The 17,701-nt window shown below is 44.8% G+C and overlaps 1 protein-coding gene across 1 annotated transcript in view; it reads left to right on the plus strand.

The window, feature by feature from the left end:
• Positions 1-356: 356 nt before the first annotated feature.
• Positions 357-17,701, plus strand: part of EPCIP (exosomal polycystin 1 interacting protein) — a 68,772-nt gene continuing 51,427 nt past the window's right edge. Inside the window, exon 1 of the mRNA XM_068266091.1 lies at positions 357-714. The gene's annotated coding sequence lies outside the window, so the exon portion shown is untranslated. The remainder of the gene's footprint in view (positions 715-17,701) is intronic.

Genomic DNA, 17,701 nt, shown 5'->3' on the forward strand with positions numbered 1-17,701 from the left:
GAGGAATAAACTATAAGCAGCCAGCCGTGCACACAAGCCCTGAGGAATAAACTATACACAGCCAGCTGTGTACACAAGCCCGGAGAAATATACTATACGCAACCAACCGTGTGCACAACCCCTGAGGAATAAACTATATGCTGCCAGCCGTGTACACAAGCCCTGAGGAATAAACTATACACAGCCAGCTGTGTACACAAGCCCTGAGGAATACACTATATGCAGCCAGCCATGTACACAAGCCCTGAGGAATAAACTATATGCAGCCAGCCGTGTGCACAAGCCCTGAGGAATAAACTATATGCAGCCAGCCATGTACACAAGCCCTGAGGAATAAACAATATGCAGCCAGCCGTGTACACAAGCCCTGAGGAATAAACTATATGCAGCCAGCCGTGTACACAAGCCCTGAGGTATAAACAATATGCTCTCATGAAAATATCTTCACTTGGTGCAGAGATTCCTCTTCCTGTTACCGATCTGCAACCGCAGAGCTGCACAGAGGGTTAAGCAATTCTATCAAATTAATCAAACAGAAAGAATGAATGAAATGCTGTTTATATATTTATGTGGAGAAAAATATGTTATTTCTGCCCATTCCAACTTTTCTTCTCACCCAGGTGCACTTATGTAATGTCAGTGCTTGCGGAAAGCTGAACCAAAGACGTAAATTGACATAAACAAATACATCAAGATATAAGATATGTGTGGCGGGTAAGAGATCTGCATGTCTTTGCACAACAACACTTCCTACCACACAGTGGTTCTTAAAAGTCATCTGAAGTGAGAGGTACGGTATATGGAGGCTGCCATATTTATTTCCTTTTAAACAATACCAGTTGCTTGCCAGTCCTGCTGATCTCTTTGGCTGCAGTAGTATCTGGATCGCACACCTGGAACAAGCATGCGGATAATCCAGTCAGACTTCAGTCAGAAACATCTGATCTGCATGCTTGTTCAGGGACTATGGCTAAAGCTATTAAAGGCAGATGATCACCAGCATAGCCAAGCAATCTGCATTGTTTAAAAGGAAATAAATATGGCAGCCTCCATACCCCTTTCACTTCAGATGTCCATTAACTTTGTTAAAGGTATATAACTACACAATTTTCATACCTGCTTTCACTAAAACCTTTGTAGCTGGGAAAGTGAAATGCTTAATTTTTTTTCAGGTTCAAAACATAGATATATATCAATTGCACATATAATCACTGTGTTCAAAAAACTAAACCAATAAGCCATGAATGTCACACAAAAATAAAAACATAACTCATTGAATATTTACTGAACCCCTGAGACTGACTCAATGAACCCTTGGGGTTCAATCAAACTCAGGTTAATCGGTTCAGCAACATTGGACGTAGGACCTCTATCCGAGATAAAAATCACCACCGCCACCAATCGTGCGCACTCGCCACAACACAGATCGGTGCAAGGGACCATGTGGTCCCTGAACCCTATCGGTGCAGTGTTACCCTGCAATCATCACTTTTGCAGTTTGTAACAGTGGATCATTGCAAAATGCACACAAGAAGTACATTACCTGGTAACGATCGTAAGTGTGTGTGTGCGCACGTACCCCTGTTATGCAGCAATGATTGGTCAAAGCAATCATATGATCCCTTGACCCCTATGGCTGCAGTGATTGGTCCAAGGTATCATGTGATCCCTAGACCAATCTGTGATCTCCCATTCCCTCAGTGATCACTATTACTGCCAGTAACAATAATCATTGATAACAAATAGTGAAAAAAAGAATGTTCATAATAAAAAATAACAGAAATCAAAATATCACGAGGCCGCCCCAGGCAGCAATGATTGGTGTGACAGGGGCATAACTATAAATCACAGGGCCCCCCTAGCAAAATGGAGTCACCTGATAAAATAGCTGGTGCCGGGACCACCCACTATAGAAACTGTAGCTATAAATATAAAAACAGTAAGTGCTGTGGCGGCCACTGTTTATAGACGCTTTTTCTTTAGTGGGCAGTCCCGGCACCTGCTAATTTAACAGGCAACTCTGGCACCTAAATTTACTGTTATAGCCACTAATAACTGGGCTTTACATGGGCACCTATGGCGGTGTCCATTAGTGTTAGGGAGGATTAGTGTTAGGAGTCTGTGTGGGGTGGCTAGGGATAGGCATTGATGGGGAGGGTTAGTATTAAGAGGAATAGTTAGGGGAGGGTTAGTGTTAGGCATATAGGGTGTATTAATAATACAGCACTGTGAGGAAAAATGGGCGTAAAAATAATGGTAATAGGCATCAAATAAGGGCAATAGAATATTATTTAATTTACACATATTCTATTATTCACTCTAGCAGAATATCAGTAATTTAACCAATATTCTACTATCACCCACTGTACCCTAACTTTCACCTGAACCCTCTTCTATCTATGCCTAACCCTAACCACCCCTCAACTACTCCTAACCACCCACCACCTACTCCTAACACTAACTAACCCCTATCTGAATGAACTGCAAAAAAAATGGGAATACACGATGAGTTTTTTCATGAACATTTACTGACCGTTCGATTTTCCAACCGTTTTTCAGATCGATTTTCATTCACTTCAATAAGAAAATCGATCGGAAAAATGATCAAAATGAGATTAGGCCAGTCAGAAATTATCTATTGAGCCATCTGTCTGCCAAATAAACTCATCATGTATTCCCAGGATAAATCATAATGAGGTGCAGAATAAATGTTGACGCTTCTTATAGCTTGGACCCCTGTCATATAAAAAATAGGTAGGGCCAAACTCATTCCATTATTCAAAGAAAAAAGGTGGTCAAAATTATGACATTTGTGGCCTTTTTCTGATGTCCTGACTCTTCTGGGGCTATGCAAGCAAAGAATGACTATGTGAGGCCCCGTTCACGCAATGCATACGAACGCACGCCATCCGCGTTTGCATGCTGTCACGATCCACATCTGCTGGTGACTTGTTACATGGACTTCCTCTAGTCATCAGCAGAGGTCTCCACTGTCTTCATAGGGCTGGTTCAGACGGACGTTTGGAGGCGTCGCGTTCGTTGGCGTCGCGGCGGCAATGCGTTCGGGCTTTCAGCAGCGTTCGCATTGCGTTCGGATGCGGTCGCGGTTTTTTCTTCCCCTAGGAGGACATTACCCGTCGCAGTTAACTGCCCCTGGAAGCAACATGTAGCTTCCAGGGGCTCCTTGAACGCCAGTGAAAATCGTGACCCGAACGCCGCGTTCGTGCAAACGCGCGTAAAAGCTTGGTACAAACGCTCCCATTCACTTGAATGGGAGCGTTTAACGCCAAGCCCCGAACGCTGGCAGTAAACGCTCTGCAAGCGTCCGTCTGAACCAGCCCTAAGACTTTGGTAATACTCAAGTGGTTCCTCCTATTTTACCAGCAGGGGGCAAACCTCCTCAAGAACTGCATTACCTGGACATTGCTAAGGAGAGGAAATCAGCATCACCTGATTCCTCTGCACAGGATATAAGCCAGCATCTGAGAATCAAGCTTTGCTAGTTCATCGTTGCTATTTAGCCTGAGTGCTAGCCCATCCTGTTCTTGTTACCTTGGTCCTGTGTATCTTTATCTGCTTACCTTGTATAACTTTTGCTTTTCCTGACGATCCTTTGCCTTGCGATTATTTGTACTGCGTTTGTTCTCTGATATTGACCCTTGCCTGTCTGACTATCCATACTGCCTGCTGTTTGTCTGTTTATATTGCCTGGTCATATGCTCCTTGTATATATTTGTAAATAGGTTGTATTTACTTACTAAGCGGGTTTAGGGATTGTGTGCACACAGATCTTGTGTATATACACTGGTTGCTCTGCATATCCCAGTATATGCAGGGAGCACCTGTATATACATATTGGGTTGGGATAATCTCCTGTATACCTTTGCATACAAATTCTTGTACAGTTCACTTGTGTTGCCAGTATTGCATTATGAACGTGTGTGTGTGTATTTATATATTGCAATTCTCACAAATAAACCTTTAAACATCATCCTGGTTTGTTCTCAGTATTTCCATATCAGTGACAACCACACTCCATGCAATTCTTATGCTCTGCACTTGTTGCATTGAATGGGATAATAACATATGCGTTGCGGGGCTCAGTGAATGGGTCAGTTGCACGTTTCGGGAAAAAATGCGTGCAGCATGCGTTCCCGGACCGCACTGCTTCGGAACGCATGCAGTGTGAACATCAGACAGTGCAGTCTATGCACTGTCTGATGTCGTGCGTATCTGCCTCCTGCACGCGTTGCCGAAATCCAGACGGCAACGCGTGCAGTGTGAACGGCCCCTAACAATTAGTGCAAAAAAATGGCCTCCAAAAAAGCCATTGGTGCACCTTGAAAAAAATGGATTGCTGTGCATCAAATTTTATTATCAAATGAAATATATGTGACCTCCTTTTATTCATTATGAGTTGTAGAATACATTAAGATGTGTTTTATATCCTTGTCACATATAAAATAGGTAGGGAAAAACTCAATCCATCATGAAAAGTTATGAACAAACTTGGGAAAGTTTCAGCAAAACTGAACGAGTCAGTAGTTTACAAAACACGCGCTTTTGAATAATCCTTGTTGTTAGCTGTCCACAATGGTGACATTTGTGGCCTTTTTCTGCTCTCCAGACTCTTCTGGGGCTATGCAAACATAGTATGGCATTAAAATACTTTGAGGAAAAAATTGGCCTGTACAAAGCCACATACACACTTTGGAGCTAATGGCCTGCTATAATAGTTGTAGAATAGATTTTAGGGTTGTGGCCTATGTCTTGTGAATTATTTTTTAGCGACAAACTGAATCAAAAGAAATATAATTTTTATATTCATATATTCTGTACCAAAGTAAAAGCTTGTAAAAAGAATGCAAAAGTGACAGAATTTGAAATAGAATACAAATATTATTACCTTCTGGACTTATCTTTTTAAATATGTATGCCAAGAGAATATACTACTGCTATTTTTGCAAATAAGGGCTTACAATTATTGCTAGGGCACAATTAGAAAAGGAAAAAAAAAATCTTTATTTCCAAAAAATAAGGTATCACCATACATTACACTAGGGACATAATTTAAACGTTGGGATAACCAGGACAAATGGGAGAAAAGTGTGGGTTTTATCTGTGGTAGCATTGTTTATTTTAACCGGTTCAGCACCGCAGTGCCGAAAATCTCATGCATCCGAGCAACGTTCACCTCCCATTCATTCGCCTATAACTTTATTGCTACTTATCACAGGGAATTGATCTATATCTTGTTTTTTCCGCCACTAATTAGGCTTTCTTTGGGTGCTACATTTTGCTAAGAATCATTTTTTTCTAAATACATTTTAACAGGAAGATTAAGAAAGAAATGAAAAAAAATCAGTATTTCTCAGTTTTTGCCCATTATAGTTTGAAATTAATATATGCTACCGTAATTAAAACCCATTTATTTTATTTGCCCATCTGTCCCGGTTATTACACCGTTGAAACGATGTCCCTATCACAATTTATGGTGCCGATATTTCATTTAGAAATAAAGGTGCATTTTTTCAATTTGCGTCCATCACTATTTATAAGCTTATAATTTTAAATAATATAATAACATACTCTCTTGACATGCATATTTAAAAAGTTTAGACCCTTGGGTAACTATTTATGTTGTTTTTGTTATTTTTTTATTGTATTTTTTTTTAAAAAAAATTCATTAAAAATGTATGTGGGTAATTTTTGGTGTGGGAGGGAAACTGCTTATTTTAAATGTAAAATAATATAGTTGTTTAATTAAAAATGTATGTAGGTGCAGTTTACTATTTGGCCACAAGATGGCCACAGTGAAAAAAGTCCTGGATGCGAACGATCTCGTATCTAGGAACCAAAAAGCAGAGGAAAAGTTTCCTGGGGGCAGAAATACCGCGCTCTCTGGATAGAAAGCGTCGGTATTTCTGCTGGGAAGTTAGATCGGTGAATGGGAATTATATTCCCATTCACTGATCGGGGGGCTAGCGGCGGGCGGCGGGTGCACGCGCGGGAGCACGCCCAATCGCGCGCACTATGCGGTGGGAGCAGCAGTGCCTATCTGGACGAGGAAGCTCGTCCAGATAGGCCGAACTGGTTATTACTATAGTGAATGGAAATGAAGAAATAATGTATTTTTGATTTTTTTTTTTACCTTTAAAATACATAGGGCTTGATTCACTAAGCTGCGCTGCAAGTTAAAGTGAACCAGAGAGGAAGCATCCTCATGTATTTTATCATATATATCAGTGGGAACATTAGAGAAAACACCTACCCTGCTCTCTGTTTCATTCTTCACTGTTCAGCTTGCTTGTTAGCAGCCCTGATAAAATCCCCGACTAAGCATTCAGTCTGGCTTTGCTCAGGAATCATTATAGCTGAGTCTGTGTTCTCTGATGACTTTTCAAGCCCAAGGCTGCCCCCTTCTGGCTCTGCTGTAATGACTCAGCTATAATGATTCCTGACCAAAGCCCGACTGAATGCTCAGTCAGGGATTTTATCAGGGCTGCTAACAAGCAGGTTGAGCAATGAAGGATGAAACCGAGAGCAGGGTAGGGGTTTTCTCTAATGTTCCCACTGATATATATGGTAAAATACATGATGGTGCTTTGTCTCTGGTTCACTTTAAAATCACACACATTTTTAAAGTCCTGTCAAGTGAGGCTGCTATTGGGCCAATCAAAGTGCAGGGTATCACGTCCTAAACAGCTACAGGACGTGACAGGGCTCAGAGCAGTAGTAAAGGAGGGACTGCTAAATACAAGAGAGCGCGCATAAGTTGACAACCCACACCACACAGCTGAGGATTTTAACTCACGCTGCTCAAACTAAGCTGCGCTGCTTGAGCAGCACAGCTTAGTGAATCAAGCCCATGGAGAATAAAATAATTACTAAAAAAAAATATCACCAGCAAAAAAGCCTAATTTGCCCTGAAAAAAAAGCAAGCTATAGATCATTTAGGTTTGATACGTAGTAGTAAAGTTATTAGCAAATTAATATGGAGGAGCGCTGAAATGTGAAAATTGCTCAGATGCATAAGGTGACAACAACCCTAAAGGCTGAAGTGGTTAAAGGGAACCTAAACCGAACTATAAAAACGAGTTTCACTTACCTGGCGCTTCTACCAGCCCCCTGCAGCCACCCTGTGCATCACTGAATGATCCTCCCATTCTCCACAGTGCTCCTCTTTCAGGCCGGCGACTCAACGACCACTGCGCCCTGGCCATACTCGTCCTTGATCATGCTCCCGTCTTCGGGAGCGCTCTGCGCATGCACGGTAGAAGTTTCCCTGTACTGCGCATGCGCAGAGCACTCCCGTCCCTGGGAGCACGATGAGGAGGCTAAAGCTGTGCATCCAAACAAAAGAGGGAGCTGCAGGGGACCGGAGGATCATTCGGTGATGGCACGGGGCTTTTGCAGGGGGCTGGTAGAAACCCTAGGTAAGTGAAACTCATTTTTTACAGATCACTTTAAAAAACACTTAAAGGTTCACTTTAAGAACCACTGTGCTAGATGGTTTTCAGCCGAGGTGGCTGGTTGGGTCCATATCTGATGAGCATCTAGCCTGTGTATTGCAGCCCCAATGCATTGCTGAGAGAACTGTCCTGATATTGTACTACTCAATTGATATACTGAAATATCGGTATATTTGCTGATATTCCACCATGACCTTACCTCTCCCTACTCTCACAGAACCCTCCCCCTGATGGGCAACTTATAACCCACCAGACATCTAATAACCCTCACCCCAGCAGGCAACTAATAACTCCCCCCCCCCCCCCCCCCAGCTAATAACTTGTTGGGCAATTAATAACCTCCCCTCCTGGTAACACCTAACCTTAACCAACCCTTACCAACCCACAACAAAAAAGGTTGCACACTAAGTAGCAGGCACCGGAGCCGCCTATTCTGGCCACAAACTGTGGCTATTAATAGCGGGATAGCTGCAGTTCACATAGCGCGCAGCACCGGCGCACTTTTTCTTGCTGCTTTTTGGTAGGTGCTGAGGGCTAAAGTAGGAAAATAGGGTGCCGTAGGCACCGGGGAAATTTGGACGCCGACATAGGTGCTCATGTTAATATATACTATCTGCAGCTATTAGTAGCCACAGTTTGTATAGCAGGCAACCTCCAGCAACCACTGTTTTATCACTCAAATGTCTATTTATAGAAATTTGATAGAAATATCATGGCTATTAACATGGGCATCCATGGCAGCACCGAAAATGCCTTGCTATTTCTAGCCGCAGTTTGGTTAGGGTTAGGCATAGAAGGGGGGGGGGGGGGGGTTAAAGTTAGGCATCGGTTGGGGGGACTCCTTTAGTTAGTGTTCAGCATTGGTTAGGGGGGGTCGGTTAGGGTTAGAGCCTAATGGTAGAATATAGGTAATTTTACTAGCAACTACTGTATGCTGTTAATTACCTTAGTAAAGGGAAGTATCTGGATTGTCCAGAAACTTCCTCGGTCTTCCTTTGCCCCTCCTGCAGCTGCACAGCTGCAAACAATCCTCCTATTATGGTTTCCAACTTTTTTTTTCTTTTAATTTTACAGGTGTATTTTAAACCCCATTCTTAATGATTATCATCAATAAAAGTGTCATTTTAATGAGTTAACTCCTTTGTAGAATTTTAAATGATTTAACCTCTCTGTAGAATGTTTACCCCCTGAAAGTCCCACCCAATGACCTACCAGCCAGAGATACTCTTTTATGGGTTAAGGTGGCCATACATTAGAAGATTATGGGCAGATTCGACCAAGAGACAAATTTATCTCTAATCCATTCTGATTAGATTGGTCGAATCTGCCCATACACTACAGGCCAATTCCCATCCGATTTCAGCATGAAATCATCAGGGAATCGGCTGAGCCCGCCGCAATGTGTAAATGTATGTAGTGTAGTGCATTTATACATTACCTGTCCTGTAGCAGCTTCCGCACGGTGTCCGTCCATCTCGCCGTGGTAACAACCGCATACACGTTAGCAGCGCATAGCTGACACCATACAGGTAATGTATAAATGCACTACACTACATACATTTATACATTGCGGCGGCGGCAGCAGCGGGGGTTTCGTCGTCTCATTCACAAATCTGCCACCGTACCGCCGCACACCCAACCAACCAACATCGGCCCGACATCTTCCAGCATGCACGATCAACCATGCGGCCAATTTATGTCCTGAAATTAGTCGCTTTGTCGGTCGGGCATGTACTTGGCAGTACCAATTTTCATCCAATTCGATTATAATAATTGAATTGGATGGTCAATTGGTTGGTTGGTCGGCTAATGTATGGCCACCTTTACACAGTCATACCTGACTGACCAGCCTAGCAGCTGAATCCAGAGAGGAGAGGAAGGAAGCTGTAGAGCTGTTCAGAGCAGTGGAGTTTTCTTACATTTACTCTTTATATTCACTCATTTCTATGAGAATTTGCTTTCACATATAATATAGAATATTTATGTGCTTTGTCTCTGCATAGCAGTTTTATTGGACTGGCTCTGCTTTATTCTCTTTGCAAGAGAAGAAGAATTAAAGGCTTCCTCTTTGAAGCTGTTATCTGTTTTATATAATGATTTATTCTGTAGAGATACATCCAGCTACTAGAAATTACTGCCCAGCCCTCCTACAGAGCATAGCAGATAATGCTTGAACCAGAGCCAGAGTAAACAGGAGGACGCCAGCGCTGTTACTGTAGGCGGCGTGTGCTGGATTCACTAGACAGGTCCTCTCTTGTCTGGGTACACTCAGCCTGCCGCCCATCCACTCAGCAAAACTAAAGAGGCTGATCTTCATGCTTCATCGATATTTATGGATTAATGTGTACATTCAAAACAAAAATAGACATATTGATGTTGTATTATTACAGAAACTGTATATAAAGACATTGAGGGCCCTTTCACACTGGCGCAGAGCGGTGCGGCATTTCACCGCTAGGGCAATGAAAGTCTATGGGGAAGTTCACATTGCCTGCGGTGGGGTGTGTTACACCAGAAGTACCCTATTTAACACGAGCACATACCTACATTACCGTGCCGCTCCTGCAGCGACCTGTGGCTACGTGCAGCGGACCGGAAGTTGTGTAAGTCTATGGGGACGCGCATGTTTTTAAACTGACCACCACAGCTTTACATGTTTTTGGTAATGCGCTTCCGCGCACGTCATCGATTCACCAAAAGGAAGTGAGCGTCACTTCCTGCTTGGCCTGCCGCCAGATGGGGATTACGGCATACTAATGCAGGAATCCCGGAAGGCCTGTTTTTTGGCGGTGCGGCCCCCGGGTCACATTGCATGCTACCGCTGTAGTATCAGTAGTGTGAAACCAGCCTAGAATGACTGGTAAAGTGAATAGATTGTTTATTGCATTACAATGACATCTAGAAAGCAACGCTCAGTTCTTGAGGTTGACGTGCTGGAAGCAAGAAAAATGGGCAAGCTAAAGATCTGTGTATCTTTGGCGAGGACGAGTTTGAAACAGGCTATCTTGCATGTTGGGTTGATGTGTCTCTGTAAATTGTATAAGCTATAGGCTTGTTATACACCAACAGTTCTGGATGTAAGCCTGGCTTCAGGGACATAAAGCAATAATTTGCAAATTCAATGGTGATGCATTGTGGGAGACCACAGTTGCTCAATTAAAGCTGAATTATCGCAAATACCTTCTGTTTTAAGAAGGCAAATTACACTGAGGGTTGCTTTTGGTCTCTTTTAGTCCCCTATACTTTCCTAATGGTTCTGGGTCACCCTAAGCTGCTTGGGTATTCTTTGGCAGGACCACATTTTGATTGGTAGACAGCTGGGTCAGATCATCTCCAAAAAATAGCAGTCGTGTGGGATTTCTGGTTTCTGGTACACAGTGGTATAAGGAAGGAGAAATCGGTGTATAAGGAACTAGGTCAAGGGTGCCTATCACTGATGGCTCACGGATACATGTTAGGTCACTTGACAAAGGGGGACCTGGCCGAAACATTATGCTGGTTGTTTGAGAACTAACCGCAATCATACAGTGGCTTGCAAAAGTACTCGGCCCCCTTGAAATTTTCCACATTTGGTCAAATTACTGGCACAAACATGAATCAATTTTATTGGAATTCCATGTGAAAGACTGGCAGCTGTAATTGCAGAAAAAGATGGTTCTACAAAGTATTGACTCAGGGGGCTGAATAATTACGCACACACCACTTTGCAGTTATGTATTTATAAAAAAAATGTTTGGAATCATGTATGATTTTCGTTCCACTTCTCACGTGTACACCACTTTGTATTGGTCTTTCACATGGAATTCCTATAAAATTGATTCATGTTTGTGGCAGTAATATGACAAAATGTGGAAAACTTCAAGGGGGCCGAATACTTTTGCAAGCCACTGTATGTGTAAAATAAAGTGAATGTTGGAAATGTATCCTACTGTAATGGATTGCGGAGACACCGCCGCGCGGTCTGGCAGCGGGGCGGCTGTTTCCGCATTCAGACCGGCGGTTTCCGCACAGCAGCATGCGTCTGGTGTGTCTGAGCCTAGTAGTGCACACAGATGGAGAACTACGCGCGCGCTCGCTAGAAGGCAGGACCTTTATGCCAATAGGAGAGGGATCAGCTGATCAGGACGATCAGCTGATCCCAGCGTAGTAAGGGATTAGCTAAGTGGGGCTGGGCAGCGCTGAGGAGCGCTGCTCTATATATACTTCTTGCCTGTCAGTTGCTGGTTGTCTGCCATTGCGAATACTTATGTGTTAGCACTCAGACCAGTCAGATCCCACAGTGTGTTAGAACCAGGAGGACCTGGGAATTCACACTTTTTACGTTTGTGTTATATGTTAGACCAGTTCCAGGGTGTTGTGACCACGGACCTCACACCCAAGCTTAGGGATACTGTGTCATTGCTGTGTTATACTTTAGACCAGTTCCAGGGTGTTGTGACCAAGGACCTCACACCCAAGCTTAGGGATACTGTGTCATTGCTGTGTTATACTTTAGACCAGTTCCAGGGTGTTGTGACCAAGGACCTCACACCCAAGCTTAGGGATACTGTGTCATTGCTGTGTTATACTTTAGACCAGTTCCAGGGTGTTGTGACCAAGGACCTCACACTTAAGCTTAGGGACACTGTGTCATTACTGTGTTATACTTTAGACCAGTTCCAGGGTGTTGTGACCAAGGACCTCACACCCAAGCTTAGGGACACTGTGGCATTACTGTGTTATGCTTTAGACCAGTTCCAGGGTGTTGTGACCAAGGACCTCACACCCAAGCTTAGGGATACTGTGTCATTGCTGTGTTATACTTTAGACCAGTTCCAGGGTGTTGTGACCAAGGACCTCACACCCAAGCTTAGGGATACTGTGTCATTGCTGTGTTATACTTTAGACCAGTTCCAGGGTGTTGTGACCAAGGACCTCACACTTAAGCTTAGGGACACTGTGTCATTACTGTGTTATACTTTAGACCAGTTCCAGGGTGTTGTGACCAAGGACCTCACACCCAAGCTTAGGGACTCTGTGTCATTACTGTGTTATACTCTAGACTAGTTCCTGGGTGTCGAGATTAAGGAGCTCACACCCCAGTCTAGGACTCTGTTATATTTATACTAGCCAACCCGCGTCGTAGCATACGCCGCATCTATCTATCTAATAGAGTACGTGCCTCAACCTTGAAGCAAGAAGAAGTAGGCTTTCCATGAGGCTAAGTTCACAGTGGGACGTTAAAGTCGCGCGTTAAAACAGCATTTAACGCAGAATAACTCACTGCAATGAAAAATCAATGCCCTGTTCACACTGCACACGTTGCATTGGTGTCTAACGCTGCACGTTAAGTAAAAGTACTGCATGCAGTGCGTTATACACGTTATTAGCTGCGTTGGACTGTTTGCACATGCTCAGTAATGACTTGGAAGCATACTTTTCATTGCCTGTATTTTTTACTGTATCTACTGTAACTGTATCTACTGCTTGCGGTGCGACTTTAACGTGGCATCAAAACGCAACGTCCCACTGTGAATCTAGCCTGAGAAAATGTATGCGTGCTCAAACACCAAGTTTAACCCTAGCAAGTCTGGCTTTGCAAATCCGGCCTAATTGGCTATTCATGAGGCAATGCTCATGCAAATATGCATTTGATTTCGCATGCCAAACTATGCAGGGTCCAAAAACCAATACCGCAAAGCGATCGCCCTGCGGGTATTAGTTCATGCTACATTAGCACTATCCAGGAGCGCCACGGGGAGGATTCCGAATGCCCCCATACAACCGGGGGACTGCGGGGTCCCAGGCTCTCTTACTGCCTGGGAACCACAGCGGCACCCCAGAGGGGGAGGCTGGGTGGCGCAGCTGCACCCCCCCCCCAAGTGTGGTCAGCGCCAGGGAGAGCCATCCGCACCCACCTCCCAATATTAAAAACAGGCACTTACCTTAACGTCCATTGCGTTCTGCAACATGCACATTAACTTGGGGGCACCACATGAGAAAGGAGTGAAGCATGGGTCACCCCGAGCTTTAGAGCTCAGGGCTGGCTCACATACAACACTCCAGGGTGGGGGGAGGACAGGCGCAGACAACTCACTCCAGGGCTCACACCACCAGAGCAAGCCATCCACCACCTGCCTCCAAAGGATACAACTGCAAAAAATGCTTTCCATGAGAAAAATTTTGCATGCTCAAACACTAAGTTTAACCCTAGCAAGTCTGGCTTTCCAAATCTGGCCTAATTGGCTATTCATGAGGCAATGCTCATGCAAATATGCATTTGCTTTCGCATGCCAAACTATGCAGGGTCAAAAAACCAATACTGCAAAGTGCTCTCTCGCTGCCTGGGAACCACAGCGGCACCCCGGAGTGGGAGCCTGGGTGGCGCAGCCGCCCCCCCCCCCCCCCCCAAGCGTGGCCAGCGCTGGGGAGAGCCGTCCGCACCCACCTCCTAATATTAAAAACAGCCACTTACCTTAACGTCCATTGGGTTCTGCTACATGCGCATTAATTTTCTCATGGAAAGCATTTTGTGCAGTTTGTATCCTTTGGAGGCAGGTGGTGGATGGCTTGCTCCGGTGGTGTGAACCCTGGAGTGAGTGCGCCTGTCCTCCCCCCCCTCCCTCTGGAGTGCTGTATGTGAGCCAGCCCTGAGCTCTAAAGCTCGGGGTGACCCATGCTTCTCTCCTTTCTCATGTGGTGCCCCCAAATTAATGCGCATGTAACAGAACGCAATGGACGTTAAGGTAAGTGCCTGTTTTTAATATTGGGAGGTGGGTGCAGACGGCTCTCCCCGGCGCTGGCCACACTTGGGGGGGTCGTCCACGCCACCCAGCCTCCCCCTCCGGGGTGCCGCTGTGGTTTCCAGGCAGTGAGAGAGCCTGGGACCCTGCGGTCCCCCCAGTTGTATAAAAAGGGGGCATTGGGAATTCTCCCCGTGGCGCTCCTGGAGGCCTGGAGCACACCAAAAACTGCTAGCAGATCCGCAAAATGCTAGCAGATTTTGAAACGCTTTTTCTTATTTTTCTGTAGCATTTCACCTAGCATTTTCCTGTTTTGTAAAGCGTTTTTGGTGTAGTAGATTTCATATATTGTTACAGTAAAGCTGTTACTGAACAGCTTCTGTAACAAAAACGCCTGCAAAACCGCTCTGAACTGCCGTTTTTCAGAGCTGTGTGCGTTTTTCCTATACTTTACATTGGAGGCAGAAACGCCTCCGCAATCCAAAAATGCCTCACCTCGGGAGTATGCGTTTCAGCAAAACACCTCCCGCTCTGGTGTGCACCAGCCCATTGAAATACATTACCCAAGCGTATCCGCAGCCGCAAGTGGATCGCAAAACGCTGCCGAACCGCTCTGGTGTGCACTAAGCCGGATAGTGCTAATGTAGCATGTAGCAGGGTGACTGCTTTGTGGTATTGGTTTGTGCATGCATTTGCATAAGCATTGTCTCATGAATAGCCAATTAGGCCAGATTTGCAATGTCAGACTTGCTAGGGTAAGGCCTCTTTTCCATGGACTGTGAATAGGCAGTGAAATGGCTCTCAAACTCTCACAACTGCTTACTGCTGCCTGGTAACTGCTCACTGCTGCCTGGTAACTGCTTGCTGCTGCCTGGTAACTGCTTGCTGCTGCCTGGTAACTGCTTGCTGCTGCCTGGTAACTGCTTGTTGCTGCCTGGTAACTGCTTGTTGCTGCCTGGTAACTGCTTGTTGCTGCCTGGTATCTGCTCACTGCTGCCTGGTAACTGCTTGCTGCTGCCTGGTAACTGCTTGCTGCTGCCTGGTAACTGCTTACTGCTGCCTGGTATCTGCTCACTGCTGCCTGGTAACTGCTTGCTGCTGCCTGGTAACTGCTTGCTGCTGCCTGGTAACTGCTTGTTGCTGCCTGGTATCTGCTCACTGCTGCCTGATAACTGCTTGCTTCTGCCTGGTAACTGCTTGTTGCTGCCTGGTATCTGCTCACTGCTGCCTGGTAACTGCTTGCTGAGCACACAGCTCAACAGTCCGTGGAAAAGAGGCCTTAAACTTGGTGTTTGAGCACGCATAAATGTTCTCATGCAAAGTACTTCTTCTTCTTGTTTGAAGGTTGAGGCACTTAGTCTATTATATATATAGATGTTATGACTATTTGCTCTGTCGACCTTTCTCTTGCATTCTGATTCTGTACCTCTGCATATCTGTCTACCTGTTGCCAGACCCTGCCTGTACCGGTTACCAAATCAGTCTTCTGTCTCTGTACCACATCTGCTCATGTGTTGCCGACCTGGCCTGCCCGACTATCCTAGCTGTCACTCTCCCTGAGTGCTCAGTCTATCAGTATTAGCAGTGACACCATTTCATCAGGTGTCAGCTGCAACCAGGACTCCCGCTCCTCAGAGAGTCCGGCCTGTTAGCAGCCAGTGGTCCCATCCTCTGGCTGCAGTACAGTTCACCATCTAATACTGTTATCCCTGGTTACCAGGTCCTCACTATCAAGAGATAGTTTCTGTACTGCCCAGGGCCACCTGCCCCTCAGGTGGCTCTGGGCAGAGTCTCTTATATCTCCCGCTCCTCGGGAGATAGCCTCCAGTTCATCAAACACATTAACTCATTACGTGATCTGCAGATCATCAACAATCAGATTCACTCTGTGTGCTGACACCGATCGTTACACCTACGAGGGTAGAGTCCGGTTAGAATTGCGTGCATTTGGATTTCTCTAAGGGTATGATGGGCCCCAACCATAATGGGACTCCCCATTACAGTTATTCAATTTGCTTGAGGCCTGCGGACTTCTTGTATGCATGCCTGATCTAATAAATGACATTTTTCTTGGCCTCCAAAATCACCAGATCTGAAATGTTTGAGCAGAGCATCTGTGGGATGTGCTGGACTTAAGATGTGTGAGTGTAACTAAGATCTTGATGTCTGATAGTTACCACAGGGCTCCTCCAGAGGTCTTGTGGAGACCATACTGTGAGGGGTCAGTGCTGCCTTGGCTCGGTTCCCACTTAGCCCAGTGCTGGAAGCACAGGAATCCTATTGTTAAATATAGGATCCCCTTCCACATATTAAAAGTTCACAGTCCCCTACACTTTACATATACTACACACTTGATGGCTTAATGTTTTGGCTAGCAGCCACGGTGCCACTTGCACATCACAATTACTCTATGAGCCTTGTATTGATTGGTCTATATAGACCACATGGCAGGATCATCTGCAGCCATGGCAACCAAACATCCTGTACATACTCCAATAGTAGAATAGTTTTTACTTATATTTTACTATCACCTAACCTAACCTGATTCTCTCACTAACCTACCCTCTACCGATGCCTAACCCTAACCGACCACTTCTACCACTTAACACTCTCTCCGCCAAAATGTGCGCTACCTAAAACCGCAGATTATTAGGCACTTTAATTACACAGTGGGTGCCGCTAAAGCCACAATTAACATTGCAGTCTATGAGGCACCCATTTTACTGCAAGGCCGCTGGTGCCCAAATTACCTGTTTTGTTCTCCTGCTACTGATACATGTCACATGACCAGGAGCTGGAGGATCGCTGGGAGGAAAACAGGAGACTCAACGTATTGCTGGAGCAGGAAAATATTAGACTGCTCCCATTGCTTCTCTGCGAGGTAGGCTGTGTATAAAAGCTGGGTGGGAGGAGTATTTGTATCCTACAGGGCCCCATGGGTAATTGTTATGCCCCTGACACCCTGGTCAAAGCTCCGCCCACAGCCTGCTGGTTGGATAGTGCTGGTGAGCAGCTAATTGATAAGCTTGTCATTCTGGACTTCCATCCAATGAAATGCAGAAGCACCTGTTCAGCTAAAGGTTCCCATACAATATACAAACATGCAAAGTTAATAACTGATCATGTTAGATTGGATAAAAATAATTGAACATCACAAACATATTATAAATAAGTTTTAGATCAATGTTTGCAGTTTTAATGTTTGAATATTGATCAGGAAAGGCTATCCATACTGAAAGAAGCTTTTAGGAGGGGGCCAGTAAAAAAGGGCGCACATGGCTAGTGGACAAACAGGGCGCCGTCATAGACTGCAATGCAAAATATCGGCTATTGGGCGCCCGACAGGAAAAAAGGGTGCCCGAGAAATATCGGTTGCAGGGATCGTGTTAACAAAAGTTTCCGTTTACAGAATAAGGTTTATTACAAATATCGTTTACAAGTTCGTTTTGACTTTGTGTTATACTTATTTTTCGTTTTTAAATTTCGCTTATAGGAGCTTTTACTTAT

This window comes from Hyperolius riggenbachi, chromosome 2 (assembly GCF_040937935.1).
Source record: "Hyperolius riggenbachi isolate aHypRig1 chromosome 2, aHypRig1.pri, whole genome shotgun sequence".
Lineage (NCBI taxonomy): Eukaryota > Metazoa > Chordata > Amphibia > Anura > Hyperoliidae > Hyperolius > Hyperolius riggenbachi.